This window comes from Zalophus californianus, chromosome 17 (genome assembly GCF_009762305.2).
Source record: "Zalophus californianus isolate mZalCal1 chromosome 17, mZalCal1.pri.v2, whole genome shotgun sequence".
NCBI classification, from domain to species: domain Eukaryota; kingdom Metazoa; phylum Chordata; class Mammalia; order Carnivora; family Otariidae; genus Zalophus; species Zalophus californianus.
The window spans coordinates 20,552,528-20,568,692 of NC_045611.1; the positions used below are offsets into that span (position 1 = coordinate 20,552,528).

At 47.6% G+C, this 16,165-nt stretch overlaps 1 protein-coding gene across 2 annotated transcripts in view; it reads left to right on the plus strand.

The window, feature by feature from the left end:
* The first annotated feature begins 472 nt into the window (after window positions 1-472).
* The window catches only part of CDH11 (cadherin 11), a 146,176-nt gene continuing 130,483 nt past the window's right edge, over window positions 473-16,165 (plus strand). The window contains exon 1 of one of the 2 annotated variants that reach the window (XM_027619395.2): window positions 473-690. The gene's annotated coding sequence lies outside the window, so the exon portion shown is untranslated. Of the gene's footprint in view, window positions 691-4,129; window positions 4,730-16,165 lie in introns of those variants that run through there. The other variant, XM_027619394.2, reaches the window with a different exon arrangement.

Consider the following 16,165-nt stretch of genomic DNA (forward strand, 5'->3'; position numbering starts at 1 on the left):
GGCTTTAGATATGTAGGCACATTTAATCCCTGCAACAATCTAGGCACAGATAATAATCCCCATTTTATAGAATTGGAAACTGAATCTCATGGAGATAAAGTCTTTGTCAAGTCTTACAGCTAATAAGAGGCAGAACCAGGAATCAGACACAGATCAAAGGGCTGTGGTTTTTCTACTTTGCTCTGCAGACCCAACTGTGGCAACCTTTATCTGAAATGCTGGTTCACAAATGGCATTCCTGTTCATCTTTCTCAATGTTTTCCCTCTGCCTAGAGAAGGCATGATTGGAACCCACTGCAGTGTGATAAAACCATCTTCCTGCTTGGATCTTGCCTCACTTTTTACACCTGACACCAAAGGATGCCTCTGGAGCAGGAAGCTTTGAGAAGACTGGGGGGAGCCTGGAGCTTCTAAGTGGAAACAAGGAACTGACTCAGCAGGGCCTGGCTATCTTCAGAGTCTGAGGAGAGGCTCATCAAAGGGAGGACAGCCTGGTACCTTTGATGAAGGAACCAACAGGAAATTATTAGCCTCATGCTGACAAGGACAAAGACAAGAAAAGGGCCATTTGGGCCTCATCTCTGTCTGGACTGGAAGAGGCAGGAAGCATAAGGGGTTGTTTAATCCTGGCTCCAGAGCAACGCGAACCCTGGCTTCCTCTCTTGAAGAAAAAGGTGAAGGAAAGGTGAGGTAAGTTAAGATAAACACCCAAACTTCTGGCTGCCTGGATGAACTGAATCTTTTAATTTAAGCTGTCAGTGGGTTCTTTCTTCTCTCTCTCTTTTCCTTTTTTAATCTAAACTGTAATCACACAATACTCCACCCAAGTGCTTGATATGGATTTCTAAGACAGATCCTAACATAGTCATAAAAAAAAAATCCCCTCTGAAATGTGCACTTTGTACTGTGTCTATGTGTAGGTGTGTTTAAAATGTCACGAACTGGAATACCTAACTCTAGTTCCTAGGAATTAATCACTTAGAAGAGTGAAAGGGGGAAATTAACTTGCTTTAACACTTACAAGACTCTCCAAAGCAGGCGCCAAAATAGAACTTACTGAATAGACGTATGGTTATCTTTCTATAAGAACTAAAACTCTTAAAAAAAAATAAAACATTTTTCTCTAAAATTGCCTTGCAAAATCCCCCCTCCACCCTCCCCTCCCGCCAAGTTAGGGCTCAAATGCAGGTCAGACTCTCACAGATTCCTCATAGGGAATAAAGGTGTAAAAAGCTTTTTGGGGGATGGGAGGTGGCCTTTTTTAAAGTAACAATTCAATGAATTTTAGCTAAATGTGTAAATTTGTGCAACTACCACCACCATCTGATTTTAGAACATTTTCAACACCAAAGTTCCCTCATGCCCATCTGTAGTCAATTCCTATTCATATGCTGAGCCAGGACAACCACTGATACGCTTTCTGTCTCTATAAATTTACATTTTCTGGACATTTATATAAAGGCATCATACAATATGTGGCTTTGTATCTGGCTTTTAGCATGTTTTTAAGATTCATTCATAATGTAACATGCATCAGTATTTCTTTTCTTTTTAATGCTGAATACTATTCCATTTTGTGGATATACCACATTTGTTTATTTGGCAGTTGATGGATATATGGTTTATTTCCAAATTCTGGCTGCTAGGGATAATGCTGCTATGAGCTTTCAGATACATGGCTTTGTGTGGATATGTTTTCCACTCTCTAGAGTAGAATCAGAGGCACAGAATTGCTGGGTTGGGCAAAGGGCTATTGACCACTGCTAGACACTAGGTTTCATCTGATTCAGATATGCCATGTCAGTGAAAATCTACCAAACAATTTTTTTTTTTTTTTTTTTTTTTTTTTTTTTTTTTAAAGATTTTATTTATTTGACAGAGAGAGAGAGAGAGAGTGAGAGCAGGAACACAAGCAGGGGGAGTGGGAGAGGAAGAAGCAGGCTTCTCGTGGAGCAGGGAGCCCGATGTGGGGCTCGATCCCAGGACCCTGGGATCATGACCTGAGCCGAAGGCAGACGCTTAACGACTGAGCCACCCAGGCACCCCCTACCAAACAATTCTTAACTTATCTTTAAAATCAACTGATACTACCTTTCATGAGTGGGATGGTCTAAAAAAAAGTCCCAAGAAACAAATAACAACCAACCAACCAGCCAACCAACCAACCAAACAAAAAAACCCCAACTGCTCTCATTTGATGAATTCTGAACAGCAAGTGGAGGGCAAATTCCAACTAATATCAGATCACATGTGCCCAGGCTCCGTCTGTGGACATGCCTCCAAAACGGAATTGATCGAAATTTTTCTCATGGATCAAGAGATGCCCTCGCCATCACAGATGCTGGACATCTTTGTGTACGTGTAATTAGACGGACGATGGCTTCAGGGTCCCTTTTACGCCCAACGGAAAGGATGAGACAATCCTGACAATAGCGGAAAAAGCGCAAAATCCAGGTATCTCTGAAGGAGAGTGTAACTTCTCTCCGGTGTAACTTCATTCCCGGGCGAGGGGGCGCAGTGTGAGCACCCCATCACCGCCGCTACGCCCCGCCGGAGTGAGGGGACTTGCGGCGGCGGCCTAAGACACACTGAAAGTTTTAGGGCTGAAGGCACACGGGAGTGGCAGATGAAAAGACAGCACCAAAGGGGTTGGGAGGAAGCTAGAGTGTGGAGGGGCTCGGGTCAGGGCCCAACCTGAGGCGGGGCCGAGACTGGTACCGCGCGCGACTCACCCGCGCGCTCCGGAGAAGCGCTGGGCCTCCTTGGCCTCGCCAGTCGCTCGCACCTGGTGTGAGTGAGACCGGGGGAGCGCGGCGTCCAGGGTCCAGAGGCCCGTCACCTTGAGGCCTCTAGGACGTGGAGGTGGGGGGGGGGGGAGCACAGCAAACCTAGCGCCCCAGCCGAGTAAGGCGCAGTCTAAAGGCCACCGCCCCACGGAAGGCGCGGGACGCGCGCTGAGGGGGCGGTGGGATCCCGAAGCCGCGAAGACGGCGGACGCGCCGAGGGGGAAGGGCGGCGGGCGAGGAGAGCCCGCCCCGCCCGCCGCCCCCGCGCACGCTACCGCGCGCCGATCAAACCCACCGAGGCTCGCGCGCTCGCAGCCCTCGGTGTGGCCGTGGCCTTTAGACTGCCTATTCCTCCGCCGGGCGGGCTTCGGCCGCCGTCTCGCCTCGCGCGGCGTTCCGCTACCTTCTCCTTTCGTGGTCCGTACAAGTCTTTCTCACTCTTCCTCGTTTTCCGTTAACTCCTAGGCTCCTCTCCTCCCCGTCGCCCCTCTCTCCGTCCGCGCCCTGCTTACCCTTCTACGCGGACCCGTCACCTCTCCCCCAGTTTCCCATCCTGATCCTTGTCCCTCCTCGGGATTCCTTTCCCCCGTTTTCCCTTTGCTTCTTCACCGTCCTTCCGCCTCTTCTTTTTCCGCCACCCCCCACCCTGGAAACTTGTTCCAGCTAGGGCTCCCCACCAGGTCACAGTCGTTCCCCTCCACCACCAGGCCCGCGGAGTGTGTGGCTCCCCACACCGCTTCGGGTACCACAAGCGCCCCGCCCAGTCGCCGGCGTGATTCCGAGGCCCCGACCCTGGCTGCCTTTTCTTGCCGCGGCTCCGCGAGGGCAGCGAGCGGCCCGGGGCTCCCTCCCTCTAGCGGGTCTTCCCCGAGGGATAAAAGAGAGGACTGAGGGAGGATGCGGGCCCTGCACCCTCGGGCCCTCTCCCCCGCAGAGCCGCGCTTCCCGCAGAGCGGTGGTGGGGGTGCGGCGAGGGGGCCCTGAGGCAACAAGTGAGGCTGCCTGAGGCGGGGCCCAGGCACCCTCGGAGGTGGGTGGTGGGCGCGAGGCCCACTCTGGCGAAACGTTCCCTGAGCTCCCCCTCCACACACGAAGCAAGGCGGGGGCGGGGGGACGGAGAGAGAACAGAGAGACTTGGCTCTTCCCAAGTCCGAAGTCTCCCTCCCCAGGTTTCCCTACCCGTGCCCAAGCAGAGTTTGCGAGAAATGAGGGAGGCACAGGGCAGAAGCCGCCGACGTGGAGGGATTTTCGGAAGGTGGGGTGGTAGAGTGAGGAAAGACAATTCCCGATTGCCTCCCCCGCTTGGGCGATGCTTTCCTCCAACCCACTATCCAGGCCTCCCGGGCAAGGGCCCAGCCTGGCCAGCTGGAGCGGATTTGGGCGAAGGAGGAAAAAGGGGCTCCCAACCCCTCCCCAGTTTCCCTCCGCCGCCCTCCCTGATTGGCTGTGCGTCCCTGGAGCCCAACTTCAGTCGCTCCAGACTCTGAGCCCCAGGGGAGCCGGAGTGCAGCGACCGGGGGCAGGCCACGAATCCAGGGGTCGGCATCTGTGGGGCCCCCAGGGGTAGGGGTGCGGACAGGGTCGGCCCCCGCAGCCTCCGCCAGGCCCAGCTCGCCGCGTCTCGCATCCTCGGCTCCTCTCCGCCCCCCGCCCTTTCCTTTCCCTCCCAGCAGCGGCCTCCCTCCTCCTCCGGCCCCCCCACCCCGCCCGCCCGCCCGCCACCTCCCCCCGGTTTCTCATTCCTGCCACTAGCGCGCTCGGCGGCTCATTCCGCGGCCGCCGCCAGCCGAGGGGAGCGTCGCGAGCAGATGCCGCGGGGGCCGCTCGCAGCCGCCGCCGACTTGTGAATGGGACCCGGACTGGGGTCGGGGCTGACACCGCTGCGCTCGTCTTGTGCCAGGGACCGACGGCCCGTAGCTCGCGCCCACCCTCCAGGGCCCCAGGTGAGGCTCGCCGCCAGTCCCTTCCTCTCGACTGGATGGGGCTTCGTGGGGGGGGGGGTGTCTCTGGATGAGCATGTCTAGGGTTGGGGGAAGGAGGTCTGACTGGAGAAGGTTTCACTAATGCAACGCAGAAACGGGGGGGGGGGGGCGGAGGTAAAAGAAGATTTGTTTAAAAATCAAAAAGGGAGAAGGGAGCCAGCTGTGGGCGCGGGCGGCGCGGAGAGCAGAGGCGCCAGATGTGCGCTCCAACCTCTCCCCCGCTCCGGCCTCCTCGGGTCTGCGCGGAGGCCGCGGGAGAGGGGCTTTGCGCCGGGCTGGGGTAGAGGCTGCAGAGCTGCGCCCGGGACGCGGCCGACTGCCCGCGGTCGGGTCTCTGGGGAAAGTCGCCCCCGGCGCGGGGCTGACCCGCCCGCCCGCGCTGCACCTCTTTCCGAAAGCGGCGACGTGACCGCTCTCTGCAGGGTTCCTACCCCTTCCTCCAGGTCCCCGCCGAGCGCTCCGGGGCTCAGTCCTCCTTGCGGGACCGCCGGGGAAGCCCCGGAAAGCGGAAGGAACCCGGGTCGGGTCGGCTGTGGCCCCGCACTTTAATAGCCGGTCTTTGGGTCCGCTGACTGCGGCTGAGGGGCGGCCGACTGCGGTGCGCGCTCCAGCCCTCCAGCCGGAGTCTGCTCGGGAGCTCCAGGGGCCGCCTGTTACCTCCCGCCAGCCCAAGGGGAGGTCCGCGAGCGGCTCAGACTCAGGCTCGGCTTGCCTGGGGCTTGCGAAGCCTGCCAGGGTCAACGTTAACTTTGCGAACCAAGCCGTGCCCTAAGCCTGCGCCTCCTCCCAGAGCGCGCCAAGCCTCTCCCGCTCCCCGCACGCACGGCCCTCCTCCCCTAGCTTTGCCCCGGAACGCGAGCCGGCAGGATGGGAAGGGCGGCAAGGAGAGCACCCTTTTCCCCCTCAAGCCGGGCAGAGCTGTAAGGAGGGCCCGCTTCGCTCTGTGAAGAAAAGAGTCCCCAGAGAAAGTGGGATCGGGGAGGCCCCCCCCCCCCGGTCGCACTTCTTTATCCCTTTCTCGCCAAGGCCCTGCTTTCTCGGGGGCGGGAGGGTGTTTGTGGGGGGGTGGGGGCGGGTGCTCCACACGCCTCCCTCTCCCGGGTGAAAGGTTTTCTAGGTGCTAGAAAAAGCCCTGTTGCTTTTGCTGATAATGCAGCAAGAATTTCATGGGCCATCGCACTGCTATTAAGAAATTGCATCTTTTAATTATTTAATAATGCCATCCCTGCATGACGACGGATTGTCCCTAAGGGATGAAGATGGAGGGTTGTTCCTGAAACCCTGCTGTAGGGGGTTATAGATCTGTCTAAAGTCTTCCCTCCCGTTTCCCCCTAAAGAAATCTTGTTCGGGTGGTTCTGAAATCTTTCCTTGTTTTCCTCTTCGGATCTTTCCTATCAGGTTAATATGAGGCAGGGAGTAAGTTTTCGGTTTAATCAGAGGGAAGACACGATAATTAATCTGGCAAGAGGATGGATCAATTCTTTATCACTTGGGCTTGCATTGATGGTTTTGCGGGGTGTCTGGCTTTCCGGGGAATGGGAATGTAGAAGCATTCTCAGGAGCGAGGATCAACCAGCATCGCATCAGCACATTTGCCAGGCTGGGCTCCGAGCGCTAGAGCCTAACACCGTTAGGAGAGTTGAAGAGAAGGGACTGACCTTCATTTCATTAATCCAGGAATTATTTTTCCTATATACGTGAGATGCAGACACCAGAACACAGAAGTAGTCCCAGCCCAACCCTAGCTGCAAGGAGCCTGTTCTTCTTCTAGCAGAACAAAGGAATAAAAGTTGCAAAACAAAGGGACAGAGTTGTGGTCAATACCAGACGGATTCTGAAGCTCCTGGTCACTAGATTTCTTTACTTCTGAGCTCTGATTCCAAGTTTTAGAGTTGGCAAATGGGCCCTGGAATTCGAACCACTGTGCAAAACTGAAATCCTGCCTAGTACAAAGAAATGTAAGTAGTTTACAAGTATAGACCAGGGAAGGGCATCTGAGAGGCCAGGAAACTTTGCTTGAGTAAGAATTATCTTTACATCTTACTTTTGAAACATTGCAAATTAATGCATTAAAAATGTGTTGCAGCCAGGCTTTATTGTTAATAACAACTATTACTATCATTTTTGTTGTAATTTCAGAGTCTGCATAAGCTGGCCATTTTATTGCATTGTATGAAAAAAAGGAATAACCCCCCCCCCACACACACACCCACATCCCTGGAGTGGGGGATGGGGAGGGAGAATGAAGAGGACGGAGATTGGATCATCTGTTGAGGCCCAAACATGTAGATTTACTCAAACTGGGTTTATTGCTTACTAGAAAAAAATAGGCTTTTTAAAAATTGTTCTAATTGAAGCATTGGACCATCTTGATAGCACTTCAGAACTTCCATTATGTTCAACATTCTTATCAAAACACAAGACAGTAAAATTACTAGAAACCTAAATTCTATTTTCAATTAAGATGCAATCTTTTGTTAATTTGAGAATAAAAAAAAAAAGTCACGGCTCTATTTTTTTATGTCCCAGAACTCTTGTTTCCTCTTTGCAGGGGTGGCAGTGGATGCATATGTTTGTTTGTTTATTTGTGAGAGGAGAGGGGGTAGGGTTGGAGAGCCCTGCCATGATTTGGGGGAATACAGATCAATTTCATGCTCCTTTAATGCACTTGTCTTCATAATTCATGGTTTTTCTTCCTCCTTGAATAGAATTACATGGCTGCCTTGTAAAAATTCTGGTTTGGGGGACCCTCTATGGGAAACGCCATGACTTTGACCTCAAGGCTTGATTTATAATGCCAGAGCTACACTCCCATGAGCGTAGTGTGTCTCAGAACCTTGCCCATGGATGTCTGTGACTTACGAAGTTGACAGTTCACATAAACTTTGATCTGTGATATTCAGATCTATTTTCAGAACCATCCAAAGGAGATCTGCAGGTCTGATTTTAGTTTTCCTCCATTTTCAATACATTTATATAGGCAAATGTTCAAGAAGCATAACCATTTTGTTTATTTTCAATATTTTTTTCACTTTGATCATAGGCATACCTAATCATTAATAATGATAAAACACTGGTCTATGTAGTTTGAAAGTAGGTAACAAACATTTCTCTTAAACTATCAAGTTTGCAGAATGACTGTGAATTCCCCAGTGTTTTTCCTAGAAAATAGCACTGTGTAAATTCATATTTCAGTTTAAGGGATTGAAATGTGGTTGGGATGTTCCCCTCCCCTTATGAAATTGGTCATTGTTTCAGGAAAAGTTACCTAGTTTGTCAGGAGCCCCCATTCTAGATCTGCCAAGCATTTGGGTTGTTAACCTTTCCAGTCCAATGTTATTGCCCCTAAAATATGTAAAGATCTTTGGTCTATGTGGGTTAGGGGAGAGACATCAACAGGTATGTTAAAAAGAAAAAAAAAATCACATAAAGCTAGAGAAAGTTGGACAAATTCTGGCGCACCAGTAGTACTAAGAATCCATGAGGATTCCATCAGGATTACTGTGATAGCCATCCACAGCCTCTTCTATGGGCAGGAAGGACTAAAGAAAACACTCGAGGAGGATAATTAGACATCTTTCTGCTATAATTTTACCCTGACATTGAGAGCCTTGTGCATCTGTGGAAATGGGCTCCTTCGCGGAAGATTGCACTTCTGGCCACTAGAGGGCAATGGCGCCCTTCTCCAGCTTTCTGCATGGGGCCCATCTGCTTTTGAGGGCACCATGAAAAGCGGTTTTGTTAGCACCAGCCTTGTCTGGCCCTCTCAGGAGAGACCGAATTCAATCTAGCTATGGTTGAGGCTACCGCCTGAGCAGTTTGTCAGGATTAACATCTTTCTAGTCGGTGGATCCGTTACCTTCGGCCTCTTCTTCCCATCTCGGAGTTTACTAGAAAGTTGTAAAATCTTGTAACTTGAGATTGTCTGAGCAGGAGATGCGTGGGGGCTGGGCTGCATGATACACCAGGTCAGCGCTCAGTGAGGCTGTGATCTGGGAGAATTTCTGGCTTTTTTTCTTTTTCCTGCCAGAAAGAGCATCATTTGAGACTCCGAGGGGAAGCAAATGAATAAAGAAGAGAAATAAATATTAGTGAGATTGCTGTGTATCATTGCCTATTCTTTCAGGAGGTTTTGAAGATGTCTGCAATTCTAATTTGCAAAAAAAAGAATAGCAGTTGATCTTTGGTAAACACTTCGGGGCATGGAGTTTTAATATAATTGTAAATGTTTTACTATTACCTTTAAACCATTCTTGATATTGCTGTAAAAACCCCTAAATTTAGCAGAGAGTAAAATTCAATTCAAGATTGGTCCTCATGCCCTGGAGTTTAATCATTGGACTTTTTTTTCCCCTCAGTGATATGGAAATTACTGCTTATGATTAAATTGCATATTTCGGGCTGCACAAATTTATATTTGTTACTGTTTGATAGTGTCATTATGAAAGTTCAGAAGAATAATGTAAAAAAAAACACTAACGCTATATTATAATTAAGAGGAAAGCTCTATTAAAAAAATAAGTACTGTCTTAAGTGGATTCTTGTTTGTATTTTTTTAACTGAATACAATTGCCTCCCTGGTGAGTCAGCAGTGCAGTTCCTTGCAGCTCTGAGTGTGTTGGAATGCAAAGGCCGTTGATGAAGAAGGAATCAATGCAAATGGATTATGGGAAGGAGTATTAAGTAACTCAGTGGAAAGTAAGACAAAGTGTTTTGTAAACCAATGCTCACTCACCACCGGACAGTTTATTTAACTGAAAAAAAGAAAGTGCTTTTAAATTGTAAGTGCTTGTGAATAATGCATGTTTGTTAGAACTGGAGGCAAAATTTCATTGTTATTTGGTTTAATTAGTCATCAGACTGTTGCAGAGTTCCAGAATTCTTATTGAGATAAATCATTGTTATTGTGGTCTGTCCGGTTTAAGTTTCAGCTCAGGCAGAGAATCTGGTACCCCAAGATAGTAAGTGAGGTAGGCGGATGAGAGAGAAAGGAGGAAAGAGGTAAGGGAAGGAAAAAAAAAGTGTGAGAGAGACTAATGGTGCTGTTGCTCACGGTGGGCCAAATACTGGTGCCCCCTCCTTTTCTCTCCACTCCTTGAGACTCATGTGAGGTCCTGAATCCAAAAAGCTGGCATAAACAGATTTATAGTCCACAGTAAATAGTGGCCAGGGTCTTATTCTATTGCTTTCTGGCACTGAGAATGCCTCACAGGATACTGTGAATTTTTCTCGAATTTTTCTGGTTTTTTGCAGGTGAAGAAAAACCTTCATTTACTTCCTCCACGAATTCCCTTCTTTGCCAGAAATCCGCATGATGTGGTCCTCTGCACTTGCATGATTTCACTAATTAAGAATTTGTAGGAATTTCTGGAAGATACTGGCTTTGGGTGCAGTGTCTTCCACACTGATGATTACCTAACATAGCAACAGGAGTGGTGGAGGCTGCTCCCTGGTTTTAGTTTAAGACGCATGAGATCTCTTCAGCCATCATTAGGCTCTATCAGTGAGTGCAAACAGTGAGAATTTGGAGTAGCATCCCCGCCACCAGTAGTGTTTATCCTCAGTAAGAACCAGCATGGATGCAGGCAGGGATAGACGTTCAGATATCGTACAGTGCAAACCACCCCCACCGTGGATCTCTGGGAAAACATTACCTGTGATCACGTCCTAAACTCTCAGGCTACTTCCATCATCCCTGAGGCTGAGGCTTGGACCAGTTATTCAGACAGCAAGAAATTAGGATGAGGAGCATGAGGCCAAGGTGTGCAAGGGCAGAATAAGATCCCTGTCTTTGTTTAACATTTTGATATTTTGTTCATCATGGACTTTCTCCCTCCAACATGATTTTTAAAATATCGCATTACCATTTTGTTATTATTATTATTCATCTTAATTACTGAGTTTTTTGGCAAGCCCTTGTATTTTGTGCCCAAGGACAGTGCCTCACCTGACTCACCCTAATTCCAGCTCTGCCCAGTACTTTGATCCTTCTCAGCTCCAGCTCCAATGCTTAGAGGGTATGTGACCAAGATTAAGCAACATAACATCTCTAAGACTCAGATGCCTCATCTGTTACAATAGAAACCATAATAATACTCATGTCCTAGAATTTTTGTGACGATAAAATGGAGAATGGAGTGCAGTGACTGATTCATGATAAGCACTCACTAAACACTCAGCCCTTTTGTCCTCTCAGACCTGGGATTTGGTTTTATAGAATAATAGTGGCAGGTGGCAGTTCTTCCTTATAATTACTAGGCCAAAATCCTGCACTGAATGTTCTACTTTAGATTGAGGCCTCTCCCAATTAGGGATGAATTGTTTATTAGTGCCTCCCTTTTTCTGAATTATTTCATAAGTTTAAGTGATCCATCCCTCTTCCATTTAAAATATTCAAGAGGCAGTTGAGATTTTAGAGATAATTACGGCTTTTGAAAAGTGCCTGCCTCCTTCTCCTACCTGTGCATTTTCTCTGTTCATTTTACATATGGTTTGCCGTGGTTAAGTTGCCCTGAAGTAATATCTTACTGGGAAAGTTTGCTAAGCATGTGATGTTGAGATATTCATCACAAGGTTTGCTTTCATTTAAAAGGGGCTCATTACTATTCCAGACTAGCTTAAATGATAATTAGCCCCATGATAAATCATCTCCATTTCAAGCATATTCCTGTTTGTTTTTCAGGTAAATGTAGTTTGGGAATTTAAGGGGGTTGAGCAGTGACCATTCTGACTGATGAAGAGACCACAGCTGAGTAAGGTCTTGCCCTGCTTCTGGTCTTCCTCAGGTCCAGGCAAAAGCACAGTGATTTGGTACAGCATTGAAAATAACAGGAGCCCCTACCACCCCACCTGCACCCCCAGCCCCAGCCCTTAATGGTTTTCCTACTGTTTTCACACTCAAGGGCACAGTCAGCCTGTGCTTTCCAAGGCTCCTAGAACTTCTGGGTCGTCCTGCTGTGGCCCTTCTGCAGCTTTCTTGTGTCATGTGTTTCTACCTCAGCCCAAAGTCCCTCCTGAGTGCCCCTTGAAAGGAAAGGAAATATCTCCCTGTGTTTGCCTGGAAAAGGGAAGGAAGAAGAGCCAACGTGTTCATATTCTACCATGTGCCAGGTGCTGTACCTGACACCTCATTTATTCTATGCCCTCACCTTGTGGGGAGGGTATGAGCATCTCCATGGTACAAACGGGGAGGATTCTGGACCCTTGTCTAAGCTCCTGGGGCTTGAGGAAGGAAAGCCGGATTTCCCAGTATGTCCTGAATCCACATGCCCAGAAGCTTTCTTCTGTGTGTGCAAGCTGGGGCCTCCCTAGATTTCTAGAGGAAAATAGCTGGACCAAGAACTGAGCTGACTGCTCAGACCACGTGCCCCTATAAGATCCCAAACCTTATCTATAAAAGAAGCTTCTGAGATCTTCTCTGACTATTCTTTCCACGTTTTCTGTTTGCCATTAATCCTGCAGCTTCGTACATGTCCTGATGACCGCCTGCTAACCACCTCTCAGGGAACCCATCACACTAGCCATGACCCATTAACTCTGTTCATTAAAATTCCCCATTATAGGAGGACCTAAAATACCCCTCTTTTGTAACTTTCTCCCAATAGTTATTCTTTGCCTCTGCTCTCTATCACTTTTTACTCCTCCTGACAGCCCTGCAAATCTTTGAAAATCAGTATCAAATAATAGTTAAAATCTAGGATTTATTGAGCATTTAGCTAGTTTCAGGCACTGGGTTAAGAACATTCTATATGAGACTTACCCATAGTAACTCTATGAACTGGTAAAGATTATTGCTAGGCTCTTACAAAGAAGAACAAAAAACCTGAAAAACAACAACAACAAGAACAACAAAATCCCCCATGTTCCACAACCAGTAATTGAAAAATGCAAGCCCAGAGCCTTTCATTAAAGTAGGTGACAGAGAACTTGGACCTGCTACTTCCTGAGTGAGGAGTGGACATTCCACTTTACCAAGGAGGAATGAGATGTGTGAAGTCATTAATTGGAATTATCAGCTATTCCGGTCAACCTTCAGTTAGAGATGAGGGTCTAGAGACCCAGAGAGGAGCCACGACTTGCCTGAGATCACATGCTCATTTAGCGCAGATAAAGCAAGAACTGGGCAATCGTGGCTCTTAACTCAGTCTCTTACCAGTGTCTAGAAGCAAATTTGTTTTTTGCTTTTTTTTTTTAGACTATATTTACTGGCGTTCTGATTTTTATTTAAACCTATCACTAGCTCCGTTGTCTATCTATCTTTCTATCTACACAAAGATATAACCTGTTACATCATTAGGCAGTTAAGTTGTGACAGCTATATATGGGGCTTTCTGCGAATCTCTATTTGGAAGTCATAGTCAGCCAATCCAATGTCATTTGATAATATTTTGAAAATTTGACCTTGGCCTTCAGGTCTGTCCTACCTTATAGTCACTATCATTAATATCTCCATTCCATGTTTGCATAGATAACAGAGTAGAGTGGCATCTCACCTTGCCACCTCTTGCAAGCTTTCACAGGGCTCACTGGAAGGGTTTGGTCTGAACTCGATTTCAAACCCATTTCTTTGTCACCTGCTTTAATGAAAGGCTCTGGACTGGGCACACAGAAATAGTCAAATCATAAGGCCTTCCCTCAGGGAGCTGCTATATCAGTGGTGCGGAACATACTATGTCTGTCTATAACAACTCAAGGTTGCAAACAGTTAGTGCAGCAAAGGAAGTACAAATAAATGAGACCACAGGACTGATGAGTCACAACCAGTGCAGTGATCAAGGATGGTCTGGGAAAGGAAGGCATTTGTGGCTACCATGTACTGATGATGGCTGGGGCATCATTAGTGATATGGGGTGCATTTCCCCTGGTGCAAATCATCTCGGCATTGAGAACTTTCCTTACCAGAAATACTTCCTTAGGTGGAGCCAAACTGTCTCTCCAGAGGTCACATTCTTTGATACAAGGCTTTGGTGCCATGCAGAATGGATGTAGTTCTTCCTCCACATTTGTTACTCAGTATTTATTGTCTTCCAGGATGCCTTCTCCCCAGGCTTAACATCCCCAGAGTGAACACCATTCATTTTTGCTCCAGCCCTCCACGGAGGGAAGGACTGAAGACAAAAATCTAGGCAGCTAAACACTAGACTATCCCCTCCTTTCCACACACTTCTTTTATTGCAGCCTGAGGCTACATTACATTAGCTTTTATTGCCAGTCACATCACCCAGAGGACTTATGCTCCATAGTTTATTTGTTTATTTGTTTTTTCTTATGTGTTGCTGTTAAGTCACATTTCCCCACCTGTCCCTGTGCACATAAGACATGACAGGCACTTTCAGTGGTTGTTAGCACAGGCTCTGGAGTCAGACTGCCCTGCTGCAAATTTTGGCCTTGTCACTTCTTAGCTGTGCAGATCACTTTAACCATTTCTCCCCTTCCCCATACATATGCTGGGTTAGTAATATGTACATTATAGGGTGGCTCTGATATTAAACACTATTAATATATAAACGCGCTTAAACCAGTGCACAGAATGAGATTGCTGTTACTATTGTCTCCGTTCTATTTCATATTGTTAGGTTCAGTCCACGGATCCAGTCTCCCAAAACATTTTTAAGTTTAAATCTTTAGTCTGTTGTCCAGAATCTCCGTCATCCCTTATAGCCTCATGCTATGAGTTGCTTTACTTAGTTACCAACCTTGCTTGGTAAAAACAAAACAACAATAGCAATAAAAATAACCAGAAAAGGAGCAGGGGCAGAATCTTATTAAACAAGACACTTCCTTTCCATTGATTCAACAGTTTGGAATACACTATTCTACATGTTAGTCATTCCTGGTATTGCATATTTGTCATCTTGTTTGCTTGTTTGTTTGTTTGGCTGCATAGCAGTGGGACCCCCTCCTGTGTTTGGAGAATAGCTCACAATAAGTTTCTCAGTAGAGAGAAGAATCCTCTCTCTACTCCAGAAGCCTGAAGGGCCAGAGAGTTGCTTCCCTAGCCCTCCTGGAAACTAGAACATGGACTCAGCACCAACTTCCCAGTGTGTTTTAAATTTGGATTCAGTATCTTATATATATGCAGACATGAACACACACATATGCATAGCCACTGGCCATTAAGCATTCGTTCTGGTCATTGTGGCTGTGGTTGCACCAGCATCTGATTTCTGGGGCCACTGGGGTGGTAGAATAAAGCTGTGAGTGTCCATGTCCAGCAGAGACAGCTGTGGTACCCTCACCCACCTGTTCCAAGGAAGTGTCTGGTCTGTGGCTCTGAGTGTCCCGGACTCCTGACATCCCTCTCCAGTTTCCGAGCCTGCCTCTCTAGCCTTCCTGGCAGAATTGTGCTACCCTCGGTCTGTTTCTGTTGCTCTGAACTGAGAAACCCAAAAGACTTCATTTCCCTACATATTTTTGCAAGACTACTGTGAGAAATCTTATCCAACACTGAGTGGGGTATCTGGCTTTTGAGCTCCTTTTGAATGCTGAAGAGAATGTTGATAATTAGATGCTAGGGTGTGAGGGTAGAACAGAGGGAGCCTTTATTAAACATTGAATAGTTTAATTTGGGCAAGAAGTAGGCAAAATGTCAAGACCTAGGCTGAAGCCTACTGATACAGCTTAGTAAGATGAGGTGGGATTTCCATGGGAAGCTATGGCAGACAGCACAATAGCTAGTCACGTGGATGGCAGATGATCTGTTGGAAGGGATGGGCAGGTTGTGTGGACAAGTGGCCCACGGATGCTGGCCAAGGAGTCAATGCAAAATTCCCAAAAATACTATCCAGAGGAAGCTAAGGCCAGAATCCAAATTGGGTGGCACCTGGGTGGCTTAGTTGTTAAGCGTCTGCCTTCCGCTGAGGTCATGATCCCAAGGTGCTGGGATCGAGCCCCATGTCATCAGGCTCCCTGCTAGGCAGGGAGCCTGCTTCTCCCTCTCCTCCCTGCTCCTGCTCTCTGTCACTATCTCTGTCTCTCTCAAATAAATAAACAAAATCTTAAAAAAACAAAAAAAGAAAGAAATCAGCATTACCCTTCCAGAGAGGGAAGGCTTTAGGGCAAGCTCAGAATTTCAGAACTGTCTAATGGGCCAGGTTGTTGAACATAGAACGGCTTTGATTTTGTGGCTGATGAAGCCCCTTGCCCACACCTGACTCTGTTACTACCAAGCTGCCCGGGACTCTTGGAGCCATGCATTTCAATTTCTGTCTGATACTCCCTGACTGGTCACCATGGACACAAATCAAGACCACAAACCACAGATGACTAACCAAACAGGTGAAGCTGGGTGAGCAGCTGTGTTAGTAGGTATCAACTTTCTATTATCTATTAAAGCGTGCATATTTAAAGGTTTTAAATATTTAAAAACATATTTAAAGATTTTATAAAATATTTAT